Source organism: Cyrtonyx montezumae, unplaced genomic scaffold, assembly GCF_038088225.1.
Source record: "Cyrtonyx montezumae isolate F1298 unplaced genomic scaffold, pur_monq_1.0 scaffold_2, whole genome shotgun sequence".
Taxonomy (NCBI): Eukaryota; Metazoa; Chordata; class Aves; order Galliformes; family Odontophoridae; genus Cyrtonyx; species Cyrtonyx montezumae.
Window position 1 is genome coordinate 11,908,056 of NW_027071936.1, and position 25,518 is coordinate 11,933,573.

Consider the following 25,518-nt stretch of genomic DNA (forward strand, 5'->3'; position numbering starts at 1 on the left):
CTAAATGGATAGAGGAGGTACAAAAGGCCCTAATTAGAAGCATTGTCTGCAGTGCTTCACACTAATGATTCTCTAAGAACCAACGTTATTTTTTGAATTAACTTAATCACAAAGGAATTACAGAGAACAAAATTATTTGTATGAAAATAGCACTCTAAATGCACAGAGGCTAAGCAGAAAAAGAATCCAGAGTCATTTCTATCTCTGATCAACTGGCTTGTCTAATCCATTTTACTGTGGATAGCTGGCCTGACATGACTTCAGATTAGTTTAATAGGGATTAAAGTGGCATGAAGTGTATAAGTCCATGAATTTGCAAGTACAAACACGGTTAGCAATTCATTTATCTTTAAGGGCAGGAGTAAGGAATAAAGTTCAAAGCAGAATCTGGACACATTTGTAAACACATAATTCCATGGGAAATTTGGAAAACAACTAAAAACCACACAATTTCAGCAGTGAATCCTAATAACTTAAGTCAGATGTTCTGCACAAAAACCTATTGCTAAAGTCAAACAAGAAAGACCCCAAGATGCAGTACATGGAGCGTCAATGTAGAAGTCCTTAGGTAAACCTACAAGTCCGGTTGATTACTGCCCAAATAAAGCAGACCTCTGGCATTCAGCTTTCTGAGCTGGCATGATCAGCGCATAATGACTTTAGAGCTAGAGCTGCCAAGAGAAAGGGACCAGAGACAGCCAAATTATGATATCACACCAATAAAACCTCATCGTAGTGACATACATAAAACACTCCGTAAATTGCTTTTTGTAACTTTTAATTTATTAAGAGCTTCTGAACTATGTTTTCATTCTGTGACATGTTTTCATTTACCTCTCATATCCTTCATTAATTTGTTTCCTGTTTGAAAAATAATACCACATTTTTGGCAGTTCAAAACTGCTGAAAAAATATATCATACCCTACACGAGGTAGCCTGCCAGAGAATTAGGATTGTGTGGTATTTTGAATTGCTAGGCAGAATTACAGTGAATTATTTGACTATTCGGTTTGCTTATTATCAAGGTTGAGTCATGAGTGCTGTCTGTCATGCTGCTGTTTGCTCATCCCTCAACACAAATTCGGAACAGCTTCTGAAATGTGGGGCCTTGGAGAGTTTGGAGATGCTGGATTTATGGTCCGGGGGGTGGTGCATGGACCTATTTGCTGGGTGCCTGGCATTGCTAAACAAAAGAGATCAGACAGTTTCCTCCAGCATTTCTGGGAATGGTGGGGACGTACTCTGAGCTGATAGAGCTCAGAATTCAAGTGCTATTGTCCTGCTCCCTTCCCAGTCACTGTGTTTCTTTGCCATAAGTTTATAAAGGTGACTCAACCATTCTGGGAATGGGACCAAAGGCATAAATGGACAGAGTAAAGCATTAAAATGACTATAATATAGCATCATGTACTGCTGACCCCTCAGGTAACCATCCATAAGTCAATTTCAGAAGCATTTATCCTTCTTTAACAGCCTGCTTGGCACATTTTTTCAGTTATGCCTGCAAAAACCTTTGGTTCAGTCATGAGCTGCAAAGCCTCTGAAGGAAGCCTAAAACTCCCTCCCCAACACCCATCTTTACCTTCACCCCTCAAAACTTCCTTTGTGTATACTGTGACTGACTTGATGATCCACAAACTAAAAGTCAGCCCCTTATCAAAGCAGTGAAATCTTATTACAGGCAGAGTATGCAACTATTGATAATACATAGCACATAAAGAACCCTACTGTTATTATATCCTTTCACTACTTTGCTAACACAATGTCTTAGTGTTACTTGTGACCTAAGTCATGAAGTTACTTCGAATATTTTCAAGAAATTAAAACGATAAAGAAAGGCTTTTAAAAGTAAGGAAATCAGATATAAAGCTGGCTGCAGTTTCTTTTTCTACTCATTCTACCACATAGAGCAGTGGTTAAGAAGGTTTTGAAGATGACCTTTCAAGGCTAGGCCATTCAGGTGATATTAATATTTTTGAGTTAAAACCCATGGGAGCAGGAGGGAGTGTTTGAATTGAGGGACACTGAACCTAAAGCAACTTTTGGAACAGATTAATGGGAAGGGCTTAAATGCACTTGGGAATGATTTCCCACAGTCCATGTGGCAGACATGGAGGAAAGATCTTACAAAAGCAACAGGGGCCAAAGGTTTTGTGATGAAAACTGGGGCAGAGAAGAAAAAGCTTATTTTTGTTTCCTTCTGAGATATGACTTGATCTTGACATGAAAAATATCTGCTTCCTGCTGTGTAGGAAGCTCATACCACAAGATCAAAGAGCACTGCGTGTGTAGCTGCTGGCTCATATAGATTTTAAAGGATGGGCACCTGGAATTAAGGAAGTCAAACCCTCGTGCAAGCAAGAAATTAACAACTGCTCAATGCTAAGTAATACTTACCTAACAAGAAGAGTCGGAGCCCGATTTCCACATGTTCAATAGTAACCCTAGGGAACCCTGAGGGCTGCACTTCCACCATGGCAGAATCCATCCTGGAATGTGCTGCACTTCTGCTGAAATCCAGTGATGAGAGTCACCACAGCTGTGTGATTTTGTCATTCCGTTAAATAGAAGGTGCTGTAAAACACATTTTAGTCAATCCTTCTCATTTCTCTTAGGCATAGGTGACATTCAGTCTTTCTACTGAAATCAAAGCTTACCTTCTAACTTCTTTTAGGGAGAAGCTGATGTACATAAGAAGAACTTAATAGTAAAGTCCATCTCCAATAGTCCACCAGAAAATGGCAGTACCTGCATGTTGTTTATTGGAGGACTAAAGCAGTCCCTGGAAATGAAACAAAGAAAATCTGTACTCTCTCTAATAATACTTCTGCCTCTAAATACAAACCAGCTTGCAGTACAGTGAGAACTACACCCCTAAAGTGCAGTGAATTGCATGCATATTAACCAGTGCTGCGCAGGTACAGAGAGGTTATGACCTAGAAGGTAAACGTATATAAGATACACATTCAAGAGTCAACCTTACAGGGAGCCAGGCACTTACCCAGCAAATACTTAGGCCTTTGTATGCACTGTTGTCCTGGAATTTGGAGCAGTTATTTTCCACAGTGCTGAGTGACACCACAGAGAGTTGAGGCTGAAACTCGTGTGGATTTCTCACCTTCTGGTCCAGCTGCCTTCTCATCTGAGTCCCTATGGGCATTGCCAGGTGTTCTGGGAAAGGGTGTGAAAAAAGAGGTAACTCACTCCCCCTCTTTCCTCTTATTTTAGACTTCCAGTAAGGAGGAGATTTACAAGCACCTCCTGAGAGACTTTATTGCTAGTGGTTAGTTGTACAGCATGAATATATTTTCTTTTCTGAGTACCTTTCATATATCTACAGATCTCTCTCTATATTTATTTTGCCACCTTTAAATCTGCATTTTGTTAATTTATTTCCCCTGTTAGGTTAAATAAAACACAGCTATGTTGCTGCCTAGGAGGTTGTTCTCTTTCAGATTTGGATAACAAATTCTTGTCTATGATTATTAACTCTATCAAGATCATTTGAACTTTCGTCAGACTGAGCCAACAGGATTTAGTTATAGGTGCTCCATAGGTGATTCTGAAAGGCTGAATCTGAGTCTTTCTCACACTCTCTTTCCATACGTTCTCCTGATATTTAATCTCACATAGACACTCATTTCGTATCTTAAAGCATGCAATTTCCTTTTTTCTTTTTGTTCTCAGAGTTATTATGCTTCATTGAATATAGCTTTTTTCTAATCCAAGAAGTCAATGAGCACTTGCTGACCACAGCATAATTGTTCTGATTAATCATTATTTGTTCTGTGTGAATGATCACTCAAGTTATGTGTTTCTTTAAACTTGACCAGACAAATAAAACCTAAGTAACTGCATTTATCATCTTTGTATTACTTACATACATTTGCACTGAGATACTTAATAGTAAAAAAAAAAAATAATTATTTTTTCTCTAAAATAATCATGTATATATATATGCACTTATTGAGGATGGTTTCCAGTCAAAGAGATAGCAGTTTGTTTGACTTCAAGCACTTGAAAATGTCATTACTTTCAGCTTACTTCAGTAAATTAAATGCAAACAGTATTAATTACAATAATGAAGTATTAGAAGCACAAATACTACTGAGAGAAAATACGATACATAGCATACAAAATTTTTTGAAGGTAAATTTTCAGAACATTTCCTAGAAATAGCTGTCCGTGTTCTAAACTTTCCTTATTACTTAGTCTCTGTGGAAGCTGCCATTTTACTTACAGTCCACAGTAGGAAGTCTGGATTTATTATGCAGAACAGGAATGGGAGAAGGCAGAAACCTATTCATATTCATAGGAAACAAGGGACTTGGAAAGGTAAAGCTATGCTTTCAAAAGTCACTATGTAAATTGACACTTTTGTCCCTAGTTTTTCTGCCTTATGTGCATTCAAAGTTACATCTGCTGTCACTGGTGCCAAAAATAATTTTTATTGATCTTTAAACTTACTAACCCTGAAGAGCAGCGCAAACCAAGAGGCTGAGCTACATCCTACTTGTTCCAGTTCACTATCAGGAGGATAACTCCCCATGCATCTCAAAAGAACAGCTCACCACATCTGTGCATACTAACCAATGGCAACTGCAATATTCAGAGGTTGCTGAGGGTGTGCTCTGAAGAGAGTAGGGCTGTTCTAAAACAACTGACCAAAAATAATCTGGCCTCTTAGGAAAAGGGAGAGTGGCCAGGAGGGAATCAGGTGCTGTATGTTTTAATGAGGACTTAACTGGAGATTGTCAGGCTGAGAATTGAAAACAAATGTGTTCTCTCTTTTCCTTCCAGCCCCACACCAAATTGAGCAGATTAGCTCAAACTATGCTTCTACACACAAACAACCTAGGTTGCTCAAAAAACAATGCCTCCTATTAATTTCCACAAAAATTACACTGTGCCCACTTTCACTATTTGGTCTCCACCAATGCTCAGCAAACATTGATGAATGCGAATGAATACAACTTCTTCACAGAGGAACTCAGACACACCTTTGCTCTATACACACTTCTGTCAAGCATCATTTCATCAGACTGCCCCTCTGCTACAAGCTGTTGCTCAGCAACAATTTGTAATGAAAGATTAGTGGGAAAGTTCACCCTCTACTGTCATACCACCAACATTTACCTCTGATGTTGTGGGCAGACATAATAATATAGGCATAGCTTTCATAGCAGCCCTGGTACATAGCCTTATCTCCTTCCCCAGTGTAACTCTTTTCTACTTACCAGTATAAAAGCTATAAAGGTCTGTTGCGTTTCAGGGTAAAGGAAGATACTGGAAAGCATCGTGGATGAGTCAACACTTTGGGCAGAACAGAGCTTTCAAATAAGACCTTCAGAAAAACAGAAAGAAAAGAATTACTTTTTTTCTCTTCTCAGTTGCAACTGCATTAGAAAAAGTAATGAAAACTAATTGTCATGCAAGGACAAAGATATTTTGCGACAGAAAATACTTATTATACTGTTAATCTAATCTATGTTAAGCTAAGCCCATCTTACCTCCATATGGGGATTTTGTAATAGCTTAGAACAAGAAGACCTACAACTCCCCATGCTTCTAGTATGGACAGCACTATTAACTTATTGCAACTTCATGAGCCTTCTTGATGCAATTGAAGACAGCTGGTGGTTGCCCTAAATTGTATCAAAGGGCCATAGAACAGCTCTGTGCTTTGCTGTGAGAGCCTCCACCATTGTCAAAGCATCATCATCCTGACTCATGAGTCATTCTTTCTTCCATCCTCCTGGGGAAGAGAGGACTCACTGTGTGAATAGCGTGCCCTCATACACAAAGGCTGAACAAAAATTGATATACTCTTTAGAACTGGGTGAGATTTGAAACTGAGATACTTCACTGTCCTTTCCCCCCAGTTGGGAAGGCTACTTTGTACTTGCAACCATCTTTCCAAGTCTCAGGCTCCCAGCTGGCTAATACTCCTGCTTGTTGTGGCACTGGCTACAATCTTAGCTCAAACCAGCCTCACTGGACTCATCTGCAACTGAATTGCTATGACATACGTTTTTTTTCTGCTTGGTTGAGGTGCTTTTTTATGTTTGCTTATGGTTTTTTTGTTGTTGTTGTTGTTCCCCTCTCTAGTCTTGCTTTTCTGTTACGTTTTTTGCTCTTCGATCACTGCAAGTGGAGAGCTCTATATAAACTTAACATGATGGAATAGGAGCTCAACGTTTGTACCGTAGAGGCCCGTCTTCTATACCTTGCAAATTCATGCAACTATTTATGTTCCTGTTTGCTATGACATCCTAGCATAAAGTTACAAAAATCAAAGGGAATGTTTAAGTCATAGTACACTGTGTACAGGTCTCCAAAGCAGACAGGGCTACTTTTGTCCACACTGCTTCTTAAAAATCAACTGTATAAAATAACATATTTCTTCAGCAATCCTTAGAAAACTTGTTTTGTCCCCCACACATAGTTGACACAAAAGAAACCCATCGAATTCTACTCTGGCTGAGGTATTACTATTTAACCAACCGTATTTTTTACCTAGAAAATGGGAGAAGACTACCAGAAATTTAACAACTTTAAGTGTAGCGTACTAAAAGCACATCTGTGGCTTTTATGAACAAGTGAGCATGTACGTCTTTAGGAGACAAGCCACAAGGAAGCATGACTAATTTGCACATCAGCTAGTTCTTCATAACACTTCAAGCAGGATTTTTTTAGCAAAATAGTATGATCTATTGTAGAAGCGTACACATAGTATTTGAATAGCACAAAATATGACAACAATGACAGCATCATAGAATCATAGGGGTTGGAAGGGACCTCAAGAGATCATCAAGTCCAACCCCCCCAACATAACTTGAAAGGATATAGGAACAATCAGTTTCAACTATCACACTGCTGTATAACGCTTTAACACGATACAACACGTACAACATTAATAGTGGGCTGGCAAAGCCTTAAACTGGAGAAAATAACAACAAAACTAAACACAGCATCTGCAGACACAGAAAGGAAAGAAAAAAAGTTACTTACATTCGGAAAAACTTGGATACATAGGGACTTACAAGAAAAAACTACTGCCTCCACTGCCAACCCTTAGATAATGTCTGGGAAGGGGTGGATCCTATCCCTTCCAGTTAATTAGGTGCATTGAATGCACCTGAGCTCCCCTGGGTTGGCCCTGTGTTCCCAACAGGTGCTCAATCACCGCTTCAAGATCTGACTCAACATTTCTGCTATATGTTATCTTATAGATTGCCTTTTAGGGGCAGCTAAAATACCTGGTGTTACCAATATTTTGGTCTGAAGAAATTAGTGTTATCGTTTGTTACGTGAACCGGAAACCTTGCACAATTAAGTAAACAGCTTCTCTTTTCTAGAAACTAGTGATCATAGTACGAACAGCAAATATTCAGTACATTTACAGATACTGGAAGGATACTGTTCACAGATGTCCTATCGTACACCTGAATTTTTTTATTCCTTCTCCTTTCTTATTCCTTCTTCAAATCTTGAAATCACCGCTTTCATCATGGGAGATATTTGAACTGAATATAATCAATACAGTATGTGATGTTACTGAAGGTAGTACTTCCCAGTCAGGTTCAGTTATCTAAGTACTCCATTGGTTAAAGCAGCCAGAGTGAACTGTCTTTGCAGTCAACAGGGAGAAAAAGGGTGTTGTTGTTTTTTTTGTTACATGCATCTCATCTACTTTAGGTGGCTGCTTTGAGATGAGGTGAATAGTACCCTAGATTCACGTCTGTATTGCCTACATGCCTTTCAACTAAAAGGGGAAACTAGCTCCTCTATGGCTATGTAGATGAGTCTTCTTTTCATTCTAAGTAGCATAATTAGTTGATGCTTATCGAATCCTTTCAACCCGAAAATGCTGTGTATGAGCTTGTTCTACTTCTCCCCTATGAGGATGCATGCAAAAATATATACGGATTTAACTATTATTTGTTTAGAAGGAAAAATTAAGAAAAAATGCATGGGATGTCCAATGCACTGGAAGAAGCTGAATTAAAGAAGTTTTATAATATTTTATATACGCAATCTCCATATATGCATCGTCAACAGCTTATTACAGTTCTTCCATACCACGAGATCTAGGCTTTCTGCCAGAATTCTCTTTGGGTATGCTTAATAAGCAGCACCTGGAAGTACTTCCAAGATCACAGATTGAGTTGTGTAGCCCCATGCCACCATCGTTTTGGGGGTCAGATTTGTATACATACAATTCTCCCTTCCTCAGTTCCTCATTTCTTGGGGAAAGGAAACCAGCCACACAGAGCAGATGGAAGTCATGACAGTTTGGCTAGGGATGTATTGAGATTTAGGCTATTTGGACTGGTGCACTTATCAAATGATTCAGACATATGCTATGTGCTAACTGGTATTTAAAGAGCACACCTCAATATAACAGACCAAGTTTTGCTTTTTACTTACCTATCTCATATTGTTAAGTTCAAATAATACGGACCGAATTCAACCTGCTTCCCTTTTTTGCAGACGATGAGTCACAAGGTTACTTCTGCATTAAACTGTTCCCTCACTAAACCATTTAGGTATCCCTTCCATTGCTGCTTGTTGAGCACACTTGAAACTATCTTTAGGTCACATGGAATGATAAATATACTTCAAAAAGTCACATTTTTCTGTGCTCTCCTGAGAGCGCATTTCACAGACTGTGCTGTGTTCCATTTTGTGATTGAAAAAAGTAGTGGGAAATGCTCTCTTGCTCTACCCTAGTTGAGGCGTAGTAGTAATCACAAGTGAGAGACACTAGAAGCAGCAGCAAAAGGAGAGAGAACTCCTCTGGAACCAGGCTGGACACGACCTAAGGCACCGAGAGCTTTTCCATTTGCTTTAAATGGAACTGTCGTAGTCTTTGAGGTAATAGAATACATTATGTCTCCTTTAATCTCCTGCATGTGATATAACTGTAGTTGGAGGGAACTGTGCGCAATTGTTTTCAGCTGGCAAGGATCATATAATGTTTAGAGGGAATCTTCCAGAAGATTTCAGGGGAACAAAAATGCTCCAGATTGACTCTTGTCGTAATGTGGTAGAATCTAGACTCACTTTGCAATTCAGATGTAGAATTCAACATCCACGGCTTATTTCCTTGGCATGCCTTTGTCTTCCATTCTCTCCTTTCAGTTTTTCTGAGTGGATGGCAGCTCTGGGGCTGGTGCCTAAAGCTCTCTACAAAGGCTCTGTTGTTGTCTATGGAGGCCAGAGATTATCACCTTAAAAATTTACCTTTTTGGATGGTCAGTCCTGCCACTAAGATGACATTGGGTGCAAAAGTGCATGTTGACTTCATAGGCTGTCGATAATATATGCTAAAACATTGAGTGCTGAAACAATTTCCTCAACTGTTTTCAGAGCAAGGCTCATTGCACAAGATTCAGAAGGAATCACATTACTTTGAAATGATACAGCATCTCATTGTAAAATGCTATGCACAAAATCCCTGTGTACCACTATGATTTGTGTTACTAAAAATAATTATATGCTTCCTATTCATGGCATGGTATGTAAGTAACATACTACATTAATGTGTTTCTTAAATGCACCTATGTTATTCTTACTAACAGGTAGCCACTATTCAATCTTAACCTATCATTATGCAACATCTAATTCTGTATTATTTATACATGATATATTAGCCCTCTGCCTCTTGCTTTCTTTCCTTGTTTACTACTGTATTTTTTTACTAATGATGGACATTCCTAGAACTGGAAAGTTAGCGTTTAAAATAGATCGTACACTTAATAGAATTTGGCTTTCATTTAACTATGGTCTGCTCTACCAACAGATAAGGAAGTCCAGAATTCTTGCTCAAGATATCACCAGATAGATCAGTGGTATGGAAGCAATTTAGCCATGTTCAGTATCCACATATACCTGTCTTGCAGAAGTCCTCTGGGATAACTTGTCTGTCATAGAATCAGGCATAGGATGGCAGGATGGTGCTGGCTCCCATAAATGGTGGCAAAGACCAGTATGATAAAGCAGAGGAATGCGAGTAGGTGGATGCTGAACCTAGCACAGACTTTTGCACGTTGTCTCTCACACTTGGAGTTTTATTAAAAACAGTGGAATGAATATTGCCTGTCAGCTGAAAACCTCCATGGGCTGCATTTGCAGGAACTAAGAATCTACGTCAGCATACCTGAAGACTTTTTGTTTTGAAGCCTGAAGGCAATTAATGCATGGTGGAAACTTTACCTTCTACTCAAAGCTGGACAAAGAAACTGCACATTATCTGCATAGATCAGTAGCGAGCCAACCAGACCCAGAATAAATTTAGGTGGTGCTGTCTGGTGCAAGATCAAGAGCAGCCCCAGACTGGCTGGTCAATGTTGTTACTAGAGCTCAGATATCTAGGATAATTGTCTCTATCATTTCTCTAACCACATCTCTCATCACTTATTAGGGATATTGGTCATTGTATGTAGATAACAAACTGGAAATGGACTCTGTTCTGAAATATCATTTTTCTTAAACTGAAATCTCTGATCACTGCAATTTTTCTGGATGATAACAGAATTACCATGCCATTCCAATGGATTTAAATATATGAGCAAGCCAAGTTTAACTATGAACAAGACATTTTGCTTTTTCCCTTTTAAGAATCTGACAACTGCGAAAAATCTTTCCATCCTCGGAACATATCATGTTGGAGTTTCTACTCATTCTCATCATAGTGAGCCACTGAGTGCATCTCTGGGCAGCATGCAGAGATGCAGGTCACTTAAGAAGATGGTAAATAGGTGAGATTATCTTTGTTTTGAAGTGGGCTATTTGGTAAGGTGAGGAGGAAAATGACAGACAATATTAGATGCCTGTCATTTTCCAGGGACATTAAATCTCTTACATGTTGTGTCTTGGAAATGCTGTCATGTGTAGTGTGTGATTTGCTCTCTCCTTAGAAACAGCGTAGAGGAGAAGCTACATGATAGTTTACTGTTTCTAAGCTGGATAAAATGCAGACAAAAATGGAAGGCTTTTTAAAAGTTTCTATCAGGTCACAATCTACATCTCCCAGCAACATCTAAGACTGCTGCTTTTTGGCCTCCTGAATTTCCCAGGAAATTATTGCTTTTACTATACGTTTTCTTACCTGGACCATCTCTATCTTTTAATTCCCTGCCTTGTTTTTGTGTAGTGAAGTGCAGTCCCTGGACAACTCCACATCAAGCCAGGCTTCAGATGGAAGCTGCTGCTGGGATGAGGGGCATGTAGCCAGAAACGTGGCAGTTGAGGAGCGGCACGAGTCCAGGGAGCACTGTGAGGGAAGATTGCTGTAATCAGTGGGGAAACCAGTGGCTGATTCCAGACACAGGCATTGCTGTCTGCTTTAGGTGAAACTGCAGTTGCTCTTCTACTGAACATAATTTTAATAATCTTCAATGATATTTTATTTTTAACAAGGATCTTGCACATTTTACTCAGACTCTGTCCTCTCTTTTTCTTAGTTAGTTGGGCTACTTGGTTTTTGTTGTTGTTGTTGTTTTTTTAGGACCTTAAGACAACATAGAAAGAACTTCGTGGCTCATTTGCACTTGATAGCTGTTTCCAGAGTACACTTTTAGCCCACCTTCATCTAACTCTAACTGCACTGACAAAGAAGTTTCCAGCACAACAACTGATGTTCTGTTTTGAACATCTATGTCTATGTAAATGAAGTAATTAGACAACTATGTTTTGCTGAATCCTCATCACTCTGTTATGTTCACAGAGATGCCTTCTCTTTGTGATTTATATCTATACTTGTTCCTCATGCAAATGCTATTTTCTGTTAATATATACAACTATTCAAATGACGAAGTAATCACAAATACAAACCTTGTAATACAAAGCTGGTCTTGTAATTTTTTTTTTTAAGCCACGGGAAAGTGTACAGATGAAGGCATGCAGTTTAATGTAATTATAAAACAGATAACTTCCACATAATGTGTTAATGTTTCCCTTTTATTAAATGCTGACTTTAATTAAATGGACCTCTTTACCTAAGAGAAGCAAAATCAATTTTGTAATTTGGATACTGTCAATATAATCATTATTACTAGTGAGATCAGATGTTAATAATTCAGAACAAATGTACGACTGTAAGTTCAAGGCCATTAGTTGTCACCTAATGGAGAATCAAAAAAGCAAGGTTTACCAAGATATTAATTCACAAATTACCCATTTTTCTGACAATTACAATAGTATGATAGTCGTTATAATTATTATTACTGGTATTAAGACATAGTGTGAAGTCATTTTATCACCAGGTTGGTCAACTCATTGCTATTAATACCAAAATTTGATGTTCAGAGGTAACAAACTCAAATGACAGTTTATGACCACATAAACCCAAACACATGTGAAACTTGTATCTCCTTACTGAACTACATACTGATACTTCGTTTTTCCTCCCGGTCTGTCAGTTGAAAAGAGAAGTATACCTGGACAAAACAGCATAGAGTCACCAGCCAATAGCTTGACACTTCCTGAGATGTGGATGTAGTTTTTGGGACATCGTTCGAAATAAATTGAAGAGGCTTCCTTTCCAATAAGATCTAAGGACTGAAAAACATGCAGAACAGCTGACAGCTGAAGGCTGGCCTTCAAAGTTTATTCCAGAATATTTTCTTCCATATGTTATTAATCTATAAGAATCTATTAGTAAATGGCATTACGTATATCAGCTAAAAAAAGAATCAGAAATTTGTGTTACACATTACTTCAGTATAGATATGACACAGCCTGCTGAAGGAAATTGAACAATTTCTTAACCTTCCATTTTAATTTAGAAACTTTGGTCTGTCAAGGTTTTACATGCCTGGGTTTCTGGCTGTCCCTTTTCAGAACTGCTCCTGTCTCACAGCTTTTGACTGGATAAACTCAAACACAGTGCTGCCAAACATAGAGCCATGGTTACCACTCATCCTGTCAGACTTCATTAGTCTTCTTGTACATTTGTCTGGGAAAACATCTACCTATCTGTTTTGATTTACTACTGAAAGATGAATAGTTTCATTTTAAGTCTATAATTATTTTATGACCTCTGTTCAGAAAATATAACAACTTTTTCTATTTTCTTTTCTTTTCTTTTCTTTTCTTTTCTTTTCTTTTCTTTTCTCTTTTCTTTTTTTCAACTCATCTGACTTCAAAGCATATATTAGGATAGCCTTCTTACATATTAGACAGAGTTGACGTAGATCAGCCCGTTACATTAAGACGTACTTAACACACACACACTGACGTTGTTTAGTTTGCTTGCAGCAAGACATACAACACAGAGAAGATCCAAATGGGATGTCTTTCAGTGATGGAGCTCTTGTTTTGACTTCTAGCCAAGTAGCCACATGTCCTTCTCAACAGTGAACACCTGCACAAAGAAGATGAGTAGGTGGATATGAAGAAAAAATCTATGAAAAATGCCTTCAAAAAATCTTTGATTTATTTAGTAAGCAGCTGTTTAAATTTGCTCCATTTGGAATCTGAAGATGCTTTGGAAAAATCCAAGAAATTAAAAAAATAAATAAATAAGAAAAGAAAGAAGAAGTAAAAAAGGATTTGTCTGTGAAGTTCTGCAGTTCAATTCAGCATGACATCTTCCAACATAATTCATGGAAAACATGGGAATCTTTGAGGTTTGATTCTTTTTATGCAGCTGGAGTTCTGTTGGATTATTTGGGCTTCAGCATCTTCCTCATATTCTCTTCCAAGTTCTGTTTCACACTAGATATGTTTTTTTTTCAGTGTCTATCCTACTCTAAGAGCAGTAAATAAAGGTCTTCTTAGAGCATTTCAACTGCACCCAAAATACATTCACACTGATATGCTTTGGTTGACCTTCAAAAGGTATCTGTCACAGGAGAAACTAAAAACAAGGAATTAGAATTAGAAAAAATAGCACTCATATGCTGATTGATTCCAGACAATGCAACAGCTCCTGCTGTGAATGAAAAGAAAAAAGTCACTGACAAAAAACGGTTTCAGTGGAGGAAGTAATGGTAGCTCAGTTAATCCAGGAAGCACGGGACTAGGAAAGGCAATGGGAATCCTGTGATTTTGTCTGTATTCCAAGTCCTCCCCCAGTGGTTGACAATTACGTGGCTGAGTGAAGGCCTTGAGAAAGTTGGAATCCGTGCATATTTTTTCCTTAGCAGTCTGTGCCGAGACCCCCAGGCCAGTTACTGACACCTTCTGTGCATATTCCCCACGTTGCCTCCTAGAGGATAACGAAGACCATCCCCTAGGTTGCTGGAGAGCAAAGGGGCAGTTCTTCTTGTTCCCAGCTTCACACAATTGTTTTAGAAATTTCTTGCAACAGAGGGTGTTGATGACATTGTGGGAAGAGATTAGAAAAGGACTGAGACGCAGTAAATCTGTCCCACTACACACATATTTATGGCGCAGAACGAATCTTTCAACTCTTTCAAGGGCAAGAAAGACCTGCCTAGGGGGAGCCACTTTGTTTACAAAGCAGCTGGAAATTAATTTCAGTGCAAGGAGACACCTTGTGCAGCTGCCTGATTTTGCAGGTGTAAGGCCAGACTTCATTGCTCTGAAAAACATGATGAAGTAGCTGATCAAAAGCTGTGATATTAATAGTTCAGCTATGTTTTTAACATAATCTGCATGATCTGATTTTGCATCTGACTGTGTTTGTATTATAGAAATATTTCATCAACTGAATTCAGTGAAAGAAGTGTTTGCTGGAGTACTAAATTGTAGGTAGAAAATTCATTTTTAAATTAAAGTGCAGTGATTTTTTTCCAGGACTTTATCCTACATTTTTATGTCACTGCAATAAAGAAACAGAACGGACCATTCTGGACAGGAAAACAACCTGTTTAGATTATATGAATACGACCTTCCCCATAGGAATCTTCTCAATTTGATGCTGTGTGCCTCTTAATTCTAAAGCTCTTCATATAAATATATAAATGTATATATAAATATTGTTTCAAACCTAATAGTGTTTTAAATAGTATGGGGTATTTTTCAAGAACAGTATTTGGAAAACAGATACATGAAGAAAAATACAGAAAACTCATCAAAGATGCTTGTTTTAAATTAATTTAAATTAATTTAAATTTAAATTAATACAATTCTTGAATTATCAGCAGCAGGGTTTGGAGCTAGACAGATATCTCTTCACTGTGGTGTTTATGGTGGTTTTTGTTTATATGTTGTTAGCTTTTTTCATGTCCCTTTATTGTGAATTTCAATTAATCACTGTGTTCCCAAGGGAAGCTGAAAACTGTCTAGTTTTCTAGGGAACATATCTTTCACTGGTGCTTCCAGCCCAGCTCTTAGATATGTTTCCAAATTATTATAGCTTTTATTTATTTTACAGGTACAAATAAACAGCTTGTAACTGCTGTTATATTTATTGATTCATAACTGTTTCTAGATACAAATTAACCTGCTGGAATTCAAATTAGGACTAAATTATGCACTTGTATAACTGGGTTTAAAGTTACTATTGCCACATCTGGACACCATATTTTTTAAAAGGAAAGGCATTTCTCATGTTCAAAAACCAATATTAAGTCTTTACATCAGTGGCTGAACTCAGGACATACCCTTCAGCTCGATTCACCAGGAATTATATTTTTAGAATACCATATATCTTTAAAGAAGTAGAAGGATGGGCTCCATGTCTTAAATTGAAACTCAAGTACTAAATCATGCCTTGACATGTAGCTGTTAATATGGGTCAACTGAAACTTTCTTACTTCTCATCATCCTTTTCTAGATCCTTTCTCCTGGACAACTGAGGCCACGTTTAAGTTTAAGCTGCTCTGCAGTTTAAGAGAGAAGGTTGAAGATTGGGATAACACTCAACCTAGTGGTCTTCTAACAATAAAGCAGAAGATTGCCTGAATTAGCACAACTCCTTCTATGTTGTTGTACTCTTTAGTTGTGTTGACTTACTCTGGTTTGCCTCATCTGAGGGACTCGGCTGTGGTACAGTAATAGCAGTCACCTCTTGCGGTGGAGATGAGCTTTCAGATAGTGCCTTTCATGTTGCAAAACCATGGGGTCAGCTTTTAAAGGCATTTAAGCATGCCAAGGTTTGGGTAGGCAGAAATGTGATTTTAAAAATTCATAGGAATCTCATTTAGATATTTAGAAGCATTTGAAAATTCCACTTATGGTCTGCCTGCCCAAATACACCTTAAAAGTGAGGTCCTTAGGGCAGGGCAGACTACTGTTTGCAAACAATTGGTTTCACAAATGTTTTGTTGGTTTTTTTTTCCTCCCATCTAGAAGTTCTCCAGAAATATAGCCCTATTTCACAATAGCAAAAAGTAACACAATTATTTAAAATAGGTTGGCAAGCAGTTTCGTAAACATTTTTGAGCTATGAATTGCCATTTCTCAGCTGTTTGTAGTAAATACTTAGTAGCCTCTTTGATACAGGGTTGGTCTTCCTAAATCATAACGTCTGCATTATCTTCCTGGAATGGATGATGTAACTTTATTAATGACTTCTGTTGCTTTCCATAATGAAAGCTCATCATACAATACATTTTGTTTGCTTCATTTGAAAGGATTTCAATAAGTTGGGCTTAAATTAGCTTTTGAGATCAGTTGTACAGACAACTCCTCAATTGTTCAAAATGAAACCTCATCAGCAAAGGGATAGGGACAAAGTGATTCAAACCTTTTCCCCTTCTTTTGGCAAATGCTTTACATTGTATGGTTTATGACTACCTTTATCAGCTCTGTGCAAATATGAACTAATCAGTTCCCAGAGACTGCTGTGAAACAGGTAAGCCTAGTGTTTGTCATCCAGTTTTACAGTGGGAAACACCTAGGTTAAAGACACGCAGGTCTTACACTGGGGGAAGGACAGGGACAGGTTGAGCCTGTAGTGATTAGTGCCACCCCTGCCCAGGATAGGCTGCCATGCTGTTGACTGGTGCGTGAAGTGCCACGGGTAGGTCTCTGATAATGAGCAAGCATGGTCATGTAAGAAGTGTCCTGCTAAGAGTCCCTCAATTTTCTTTTCAGTGTGCTAACTTCCCACATTTTTGGAAACTGGTCAGAAGACAGTAATTCTCATCCTTAAGAACTAAAGAAATGTTATTACTTTAAAAATAGTGTTTTAACAGATCAGAAACCATAACCTCTTTTCACATTGCACGTAGAGAGGATAAATCATTGGATGCCTTAATTTATAAGTACCCATTATATTCCAGCTTCATTGCCAGTATCTATTTACACATTTCCCACAAAGAAATTAAAATAGAAGAACATATTGTTCCCCAGACTTGTTGATTGACTTACTGATTTATAGGCTTGGTTTCTGAGACTCAACCAAAGCTTTTCCCATTGCACCACTAAGAGTCATGAAAATAGTGGAACAGAAATACCACACAGCCAAACCATGCATGCTTTCTGTTTAAGCAAATTCAAGCTGACCTTGAATTGTTTAGATCTTCAGACTTTGAAATCTCCAGCTACCCACAGAAGAAATAGTTGCTCTACACCAACCAAAACATAGAGAAAATTGGTGTTACAAAGAACCATCCATTTATATTTCTTTCAACACTAACAATTAAATTTAATTAAATCCAGAAGAGAATTGGTAAAACCTACAATGATATTGAATGTCTTGAATTTGAATTTCCTGGTAAGGTAATCTTGAGGTCCTATTCTACGTTTACTTCAGTGTATCTGAAAGCAGGGTAGATAGCATTCACAATACATTCTGTTCCCTTTGCACTCAGCACAAACAGCATTCCTGGCTTATGTGTTTTCTTTGTGTATGGTTTTTTGTTGGTGGTGGTGGGTTTTTTTTGTCATTTTTTAGGTACATCTCAGTGTGTACTTTGACTACATAGGTTTTCCTGCAGGTAATGTTTGTTTATTTTTAGCACAGTTAATGGTGTGCTAACTTACAACATAACAGTCTTGCCTTCTGAATATGGGGAGTGAATCACATTCATTAAAATGAATCTTGATACATTTGGCTACTCACATAAAACAGAGGTGCATAATGTAGGGGAATTAGAGGACATGGAATTCATTAATCCATGAGGTGGCAGTGATGCCAAGCAGAGACAGGAATAAATTTTTTGTATGTGTCTTGGTGACAAAGTGATTGTTTTGGGGAGAATGAAAAGAAGGTTGGAATTCATGAACATTTAAGTCTAGGAGGATGTTGTTTCACAGAATGAGAAGAAAAATGGATTGTGAAAGTCAACCTGATAGAAAATTTTTAGAATATTCAAGTGACACCGCTGTATTTTTCTTTTCACTCTGAATTTTGGTAATCCTTCTCAATGTTTTGACTTGGTAATTTCTTTCCTTTGGAATGAGGTAGCCTAGTAAATTTTGTCCTGGTGCAGAGACTGGAAACAAAATCCATTATGAGAGTAGCAGCAAAAGATGACATCAGCTTTGTGCTACTTGGTGATTTTGATTGTGTGTGGGCTCAGCCCCTTCTGTTTAACATAATGGTGTGGCCAATACAAACAGTTGCTGATGTGAATACTTGGGGAAAGCAGAGAAAGGGACAGAGAGAAGTAACTCAACTTTTATCTAAGAAAAACACAGCTCTCAGTCCAGCATTCCTTTTAGGACCTGCCACCCACTGACTTCAAGAGGAATTTGCAGTGAGTAAGCGAGATTAAAGCGGTTCAGCGTTTTGAAACCAGGATACTTTCCATAATGCCAGTCCTTCAAGGCTGTGCTAATGTGGGAGAGGGTCATCTTTCCCATACTCTGGTGACTGTATGACATCTACTGAAACAGAACATTTGCCTCAATTAACTTTCATGCCAAACACATGGTATTTTATAAAGAAGAATCGCCTGTGTAGCCCCACCACATCCTCCAGTATCTATGACAATATGTTCAGTGTTGATGTATTTTAATACTGACAAAATAATACATAATCACTAATAATTTGCATCTAAGTAGCACATTTTATGCAGTGTCTGGTAGGCATATTACTGATTTGAATTGACTGGGTTTCCCAAGTCTTTTTTGAGGCAAGTAAATGAAAGCTGTCATTTTCAAAGTTGGAGGGTTAAAGTCAGACAACGGAACCTGTACTGAAGTCTCAAAACACAACATTCTTATATTTAAAACCTCCAAGTCCTGGCAGTTTTGAATACCTCCAGTGTTATGCAAGTCATTCAGCAAGTCAGTGACGCAGAAGGGAAAGCTGTGAGGAAAAAAACCCTCATGCCCAGATCCAAGTTACTTGCATATCCATCAGGCAATTGCCATGTGTCAAAATAATTATATTTCAACAGCAAGATAGCTCACAGATCTCACTTATTTCCATTTGGGCTTTCCTGCTGCCATCTCAAAGCCGCTAAGGGTATCACAAGCATCAAGTCCTAAACTATTTGAGTAGCTTGTGGAAGACCTTTTTCAACTTGACGTTTTGGGACATGGAAACAATACTGGGGATTTCCATTTGATCTCTGTATCCCAATACATTCATAGATACAGCCTTAATGGGATGTCTAGAGCACAAGATGGTATCCATTGTGGATGAAAATCACCTCTGCTCCTTTGCACATCACAAAGGAAAGCAAAACCAGGGAAGAAAAGCTGAGTCTGAACTATGCTGATACCAAGCTCGGAGATGTGGAAGATGATTTTGTTAAGGATAACACTGAACCCAACTCTTGTAGCTTCCTTCTTTCTGTCCAAAATTTACCACTTGAGTTTACATTTTATTTAATTTTTGATGGCTTTACCAAAATGCTCTTTGTCTAACAAATACATAAGCAGTGATATATAACTCAGCATCCTCAAAGTCTTCTTTATTCTAAAGGATAATTGTTTATATTATTTTAAATTATGTAATAATGCCAAGACACTTGCAGTAATGGATTCCCTAAAACACATACGTTATGTTTCTCTAGGATGTGTAAACCAATCCTCTCTGGAAAGCTTTCCCTGCACCAGATGCAGCTAGTGAACAGTTTTATTGCTATTCTCCACACTACCGGCATCTAATCCATGAAGCCAGACAAGAACGTCCAGAGAAGAAGAAAATCAGCATTGATCACCAAGGGACTAATTTTCAACAGAGTGGATAAATCTCCTATGTCTCTCTCTCCTAATGTTCTTCCTGGCCCAAGGCACCCTGATGAACCACTGGCCTCCATCCAACTCACTGTGAAAGGAAGTCAGATTCACAGTGAGATGATTCAAGCGAATAGTCTCATCAATTGCACCCAGAATGCTTAATTTTATTGCAAAGACCAACACCAACTCCCACTGCCAAATCTGTCTTGCTGAGATATACATGAGCTGAAGTTGAGTCTGATCATGTGTCAAGGACAATAGAAAATCTGTTTCAGCCTAAGCCACGAAATATCAGGAGTTGGCTGAGAGTAGAGTTAGGCCCATCTTCCATCTCCCACTCCACTCACACCAAAAGCAGGTCCTTCAGTTCAGCATTAAATTCTGTGGAAGACTTAATTTCTTCACCAGAATGGCAAAGAAATTGAGGAAAAAAGAACTGTATACATGAATTTGCCTCTGAAACATGAACGGGTGATGGATACAAGTTGAGAACACCACTAATTTTCCTGCTCTATCATTAGGGGCTGTACTGGCGTCGAATGCTGTGGAAGTAGTCTCTGTGAGCACATAAGCATGCCTGGGGATGGATGCTGTCCTTGCTGATGCTGAAGTGGTGCTGCAGAACAGTGCACTATATCAGCTCTTCAAAAGTATGCACCAGCATCATATACAGAAGGACAGCATTATGAACAGATGTTATCACAGAGAGATCATTTCTCTGTTTTGTCCGTAGCATCACTATCACGTGTCATTTATAAACTAGAGTTTCCAGGAAATGACATGCCAGAAGACCTTCATCTTCGTATGTGAAACCAATAAAAAGCTATTATGACAGCACAAAGTATTTTTTAAGTACTAGAGTAGGAACAGACCGGCAACTGTAATTCATTATATTTCAATTAATTTGTGTCACCTCTTTTTTGCATCTTTGTTTGATCCTTTCATTTTTTCTTGGGTTCGGCTCATAGTATGCAGATTTTTTTGGAGTCCAAAACTTTTTTTTTTCCTGAGCAGCATGCAAGAATCTACTTATGGGTTTGAAAATAAATTATGGATGAATTTTCTGACCATTATGAGTATATTGGAAAGTAAAGAGCCCTCTGAACATTGTGGTTTGACTAAAAGACTTACATTTTAGTGAAGCTGAAAGAGAGAGAGTTGCTTATGAATATAATAGCGACTGTAGCCATACTAGCACAAATTGAATTACAAGGTCATCAGTCCCCAAGCTGTGAGGCCTTGCCAGAAGATTCCACCATTCCTAACTCTCCTACCACAAACACCACATTACATAATGATCTCATGTAACGCTATACAGTATATAACGTAATATTTATATTACAGTGCCTATACACGATAGAATACATACAAACACAGGGAGAGGACTCTGGATAAGCCTGCATCCTTTATAAGACATGCTGCCATTTGGATCTTGCTCATTGAGAAAATGATGTTTATGTTACGACACGCAGAGATTTCCTAATCATGGAAGCATGGGAAAAACACATAAACAAGAGACACAAGGGGGCAGAACCTTTTTAAATTGCTCTAGCATATGTCAGGGAATACGATTAGCCTTTCAGTATCAAAACTGCGGGGGGTCTCGAGAAAATTCCATAAACTGCCTCCTGGATGTTAACAGCTGCAACCAAGCAAAGCTAGGCACACACAGAGGAGCCTTCGTAAGAGAAATGTCTAGCTCTCAAACACCAGCCTCTCTAGCTAGTTATTCCCACTATGCCTGAAAGCATTCATATGTTTTTCTCCTACAACAGACACACTGACAATGTTGAAAATATTCATTTGGTCTAGTTACTGATGGTAGTTTTCTCTTTCTAGCCATTATGGATTAGTAGGTTTGTCTCATAATTGACAGCTTTTGCTCTTCCATGATCAGAAGTTGCAGGGGCTAATTGGGGAAATGTGTTAAAGCAGCCCCATTATGTTCATTCTGTTGTGACTGGTCTATGACATTACGCTTCTGATTTGAGCTGTGTTTGAGCTCCAAAGCCCTCAGTGGGTCGCCTGACACCCAATGATAGATTTTGCCCATCCCCAGACAGTACGACAGAGCACTGTTTTTATTTGCAGCTAGCCTCCCTAAAACAATGGTTCATCCATTGTTCAGGGGGATTGTAGCTCGTGTACAAACAGGATGGCATGACAGTGAGAGGCCAAAGGGACAGCCTGCTCTCTATAAGTTCATCGGGGGTGGTAAACACAAGAGAGGGAGAAAAGCTATTTAAGCTACAGAACAATGTTGGCACAAGAACAAATGGGTCTGAATTGGCCATGAATAAATGTGAGCTGGAAATTAGAAGAATACTTCTAACCCTCAGCACAGTCAGGCTTGGGAACAGCCTTCCCATTGGGGGCAAGAAACCTAACTGGGTTCAAGATGGAACTTGATAAATTTATGAAAAGGATTGTATGTTGTGGTTGCCTAAGACAGCAGGGGACTGGACACAGTGACGCAGGATGCAGTTTCCAGGCCTATGTTCTTCACAGCAAAAACAACAATTACTTCTTCATATGTGTGTTTTTCAGGCCTTCTTTTCCGAATTCAGGACTGCACTTCCACTCATAACCGCATTGGAGGAATTTAGGCTCAAACATTGGCTCAACCTGGCAGCTCTCTTGCTGTGTTTTGACCATGCTGAATCACCTTCAGGGAATGAATCTCAGCCTTGATTTTGTGGGAAATTATATTATTTGTTGCAACTGGAAAATGACAGGCGCTTAATTTTTACAGTGCACTTACTGATGCGGAGACTGCTGTGCAATTTGGCACAACATGTCATTTCTCATCAAGAAAAGCCCGAGACTGGAATAATAAGGAAGTTCCAAATCAGGGTGAAGGTGCATTGGCAAAATCGTTTTGGGAAACTCAAAAAGCTTGTCACGCCCTTTATACCTGGAGAATTTGATTAAAATAGTCGATCATGCTCAGAAATTGAAAGTGGTGTATAGCAAGGTTGAAGAATTCTGAATTAACCAAAACTTCATTTTTAGTCTTCTATTTAAAAATACTATACAGTATTTGACATCAAGATTTCAATAGAACACATGAAACAGTCATAATGGGTTTTTTTCAGTAGGAAACAGTGGTGATATCGTTCCAATATCTCTATTATTTTGTTTCAAGAAATACAGTTACCACATTGTTTCAGTGATAACTCATGGGCTAGGGACAGCAAAGACACTTCCTTAAACCTATCAGACTTCCTCCAAAAGGGTCACTTCAGCCTCCTTAGGCACGAGCATTTCTACACTCCCACAGCATTCAGAAGCTGTAAATTCAAATCTAATTAACGTGGTCCAACTCTGAACAAGAATTAGGAAATATTTACCACAATAGCAGAGGTCTCTCTCTTTCTGGTTACTATCCCCATGGGTATAGTATGGTACCTTATTAACCACTTTAGAAATATGAGATGCTTGCATATTATACTTATCTGTCATGCTCCTATTGAACTGTTTGATGTCAATTTCTTGGCTGGTACGTGTAATCTCTGTTTTGGAAAGTCTGTAATAGCTTGATGAAAAAGTTGGAAGGTGCTTGGTCCTACCTCTCTGTCTGCCAGCTGTGCCATTCATAAATTAAGGATAATGGTATCTACCTCCTTTGTAAAGTACTTTGAGGTACAGTAAATGAGAGATTTTGATTAGTTGCTACTTTACATTATAAATAAAACTGGTTGTTTCAAAGTCACATTAACTTGAATCTGGAGTTCTATAAAACCGTATTAAATCAAGAAGGTGAGTAATCATTTTAGAAGCACTATCTTCTACGTGTCTATACTTACTCATTACACAGATGAATTCCAGATGCTTCTCCAAAAGATCTTCATTGTGCTTTGTCTCACGGAACTTGTTATTCAATATGCCAAGGAAACAATGATTTTCAAGTACTAAGGGAAAAGCACAAAAAGATATTTGTTAGATAAGGTAATCTGTAGGGACCACTTCCAAAGTAAGTGTCTCAAAAAATAATGGACTACTTCAGAACTCTAGAGTGTTTTTATAAAAAAAATAATCAAAACCAGCAGTCACGATAGAAAGAGAAAAAAACATCATACGTTACAAGACAGTTTGCACATTAGAAAATAATTCACCAGAGAGTCATTCTATGAGGAATAAATATTTTACACCAGGAAGGTAACAGCAAGTTAAGTTACAATATACCTACAGTACTGTGATGTCAGCAATGGTTCTGTACCACTGATTTCCATACAAAAGCTCAAAATACTCTCTTGTTGTGTTTGGAGGCAACAATTATTAGTTCAGGACATTAACAAAACCTGATTGGCTCTGACTGAGTTGTGCAAGGTGGGTACTCGGATCTGTGAACTTAAAAACATTTTTTCTAAAAATGTTAATGCTACTGTATTCACATTCAGTTGGGTTTCTGCTTGCAGGCTGCCTGCAGCCATTACGTCCATCAGTGAATAAGGTACACGTAGGCCACAGAATTGTTGGATGTTGTATGGAGAGAGTAACTTAACGGGTTTTAGTAAAACAGTGCAATCATACTGGCTGGCACTAACGCCTTTGTCAGCTTTTGTAAAATGATGTACTTCTCAACAACTACAAAAAACACACCAATGCAGCATGAGCATGGGATTCACCATAGCAGATTGGCTCAGCAATGCACTGAGAGTGCAGGAAGATCACTGGCAGATATACAAGACTACCCTAAGGATTTAGGAGAACACAACGTTTGATCCTCCTCTTGCTGGAGTCAGTGGCCAAGAGTCATGTAACAAGGTATAATTTACACTGTGATCGGTGTAATGGCAGAATGGGATATGAGTAATGTCATAAAATCATTCAGTTAGTTGTTTTTCTTCGGAGGAGGGAGGAGTGGTTTTTTTTATTTGTTTGGTTGGTTGGTTTTTTGGGTGCTTTTTTTCTTTTCTTTTTTTGTTATTTTATTCTAGCAACAGTATTTTGGTTGATACATTTTGATTTGGGGTCATCATTAGATTTCGACATTTCCAGCAGTAGGTTTAAAAGCAGAATGTGAATCTATTTAGAAACAAGTAAAGGGACATATGTGAGGCACTTCCATGCTGGCTGTTGACTTTGTAAAAAATCTCTTTTGTACATCTAACACAGAATTTCTAGAAAGTGTTTTTTCTTGACAGAAGAAAGAGATGAAATCAATGTCACATACAAAAGTACTTGAACAAGCTTTACTGGTGTGGTGTATTTATGACACATCAGCAAACAGTCAGTAGCCAGAGGCCATTACCTTTAAATCCCATAATGTGCTACCTACAACTTACAGACAGTACCTAGACTGTCTAACAAGGAGAACTGATACTATACAACATATTGATTATTGAACCAAAGCAGCTTTGAATAATCTTCCTTTACTCCTCATCATCCCATATTTATTAGTAAGGACATGCCTAGTGATGGATCTCAGCTGCAGATTTCCTGAGGTGATACTGTTGCCTGTTTTC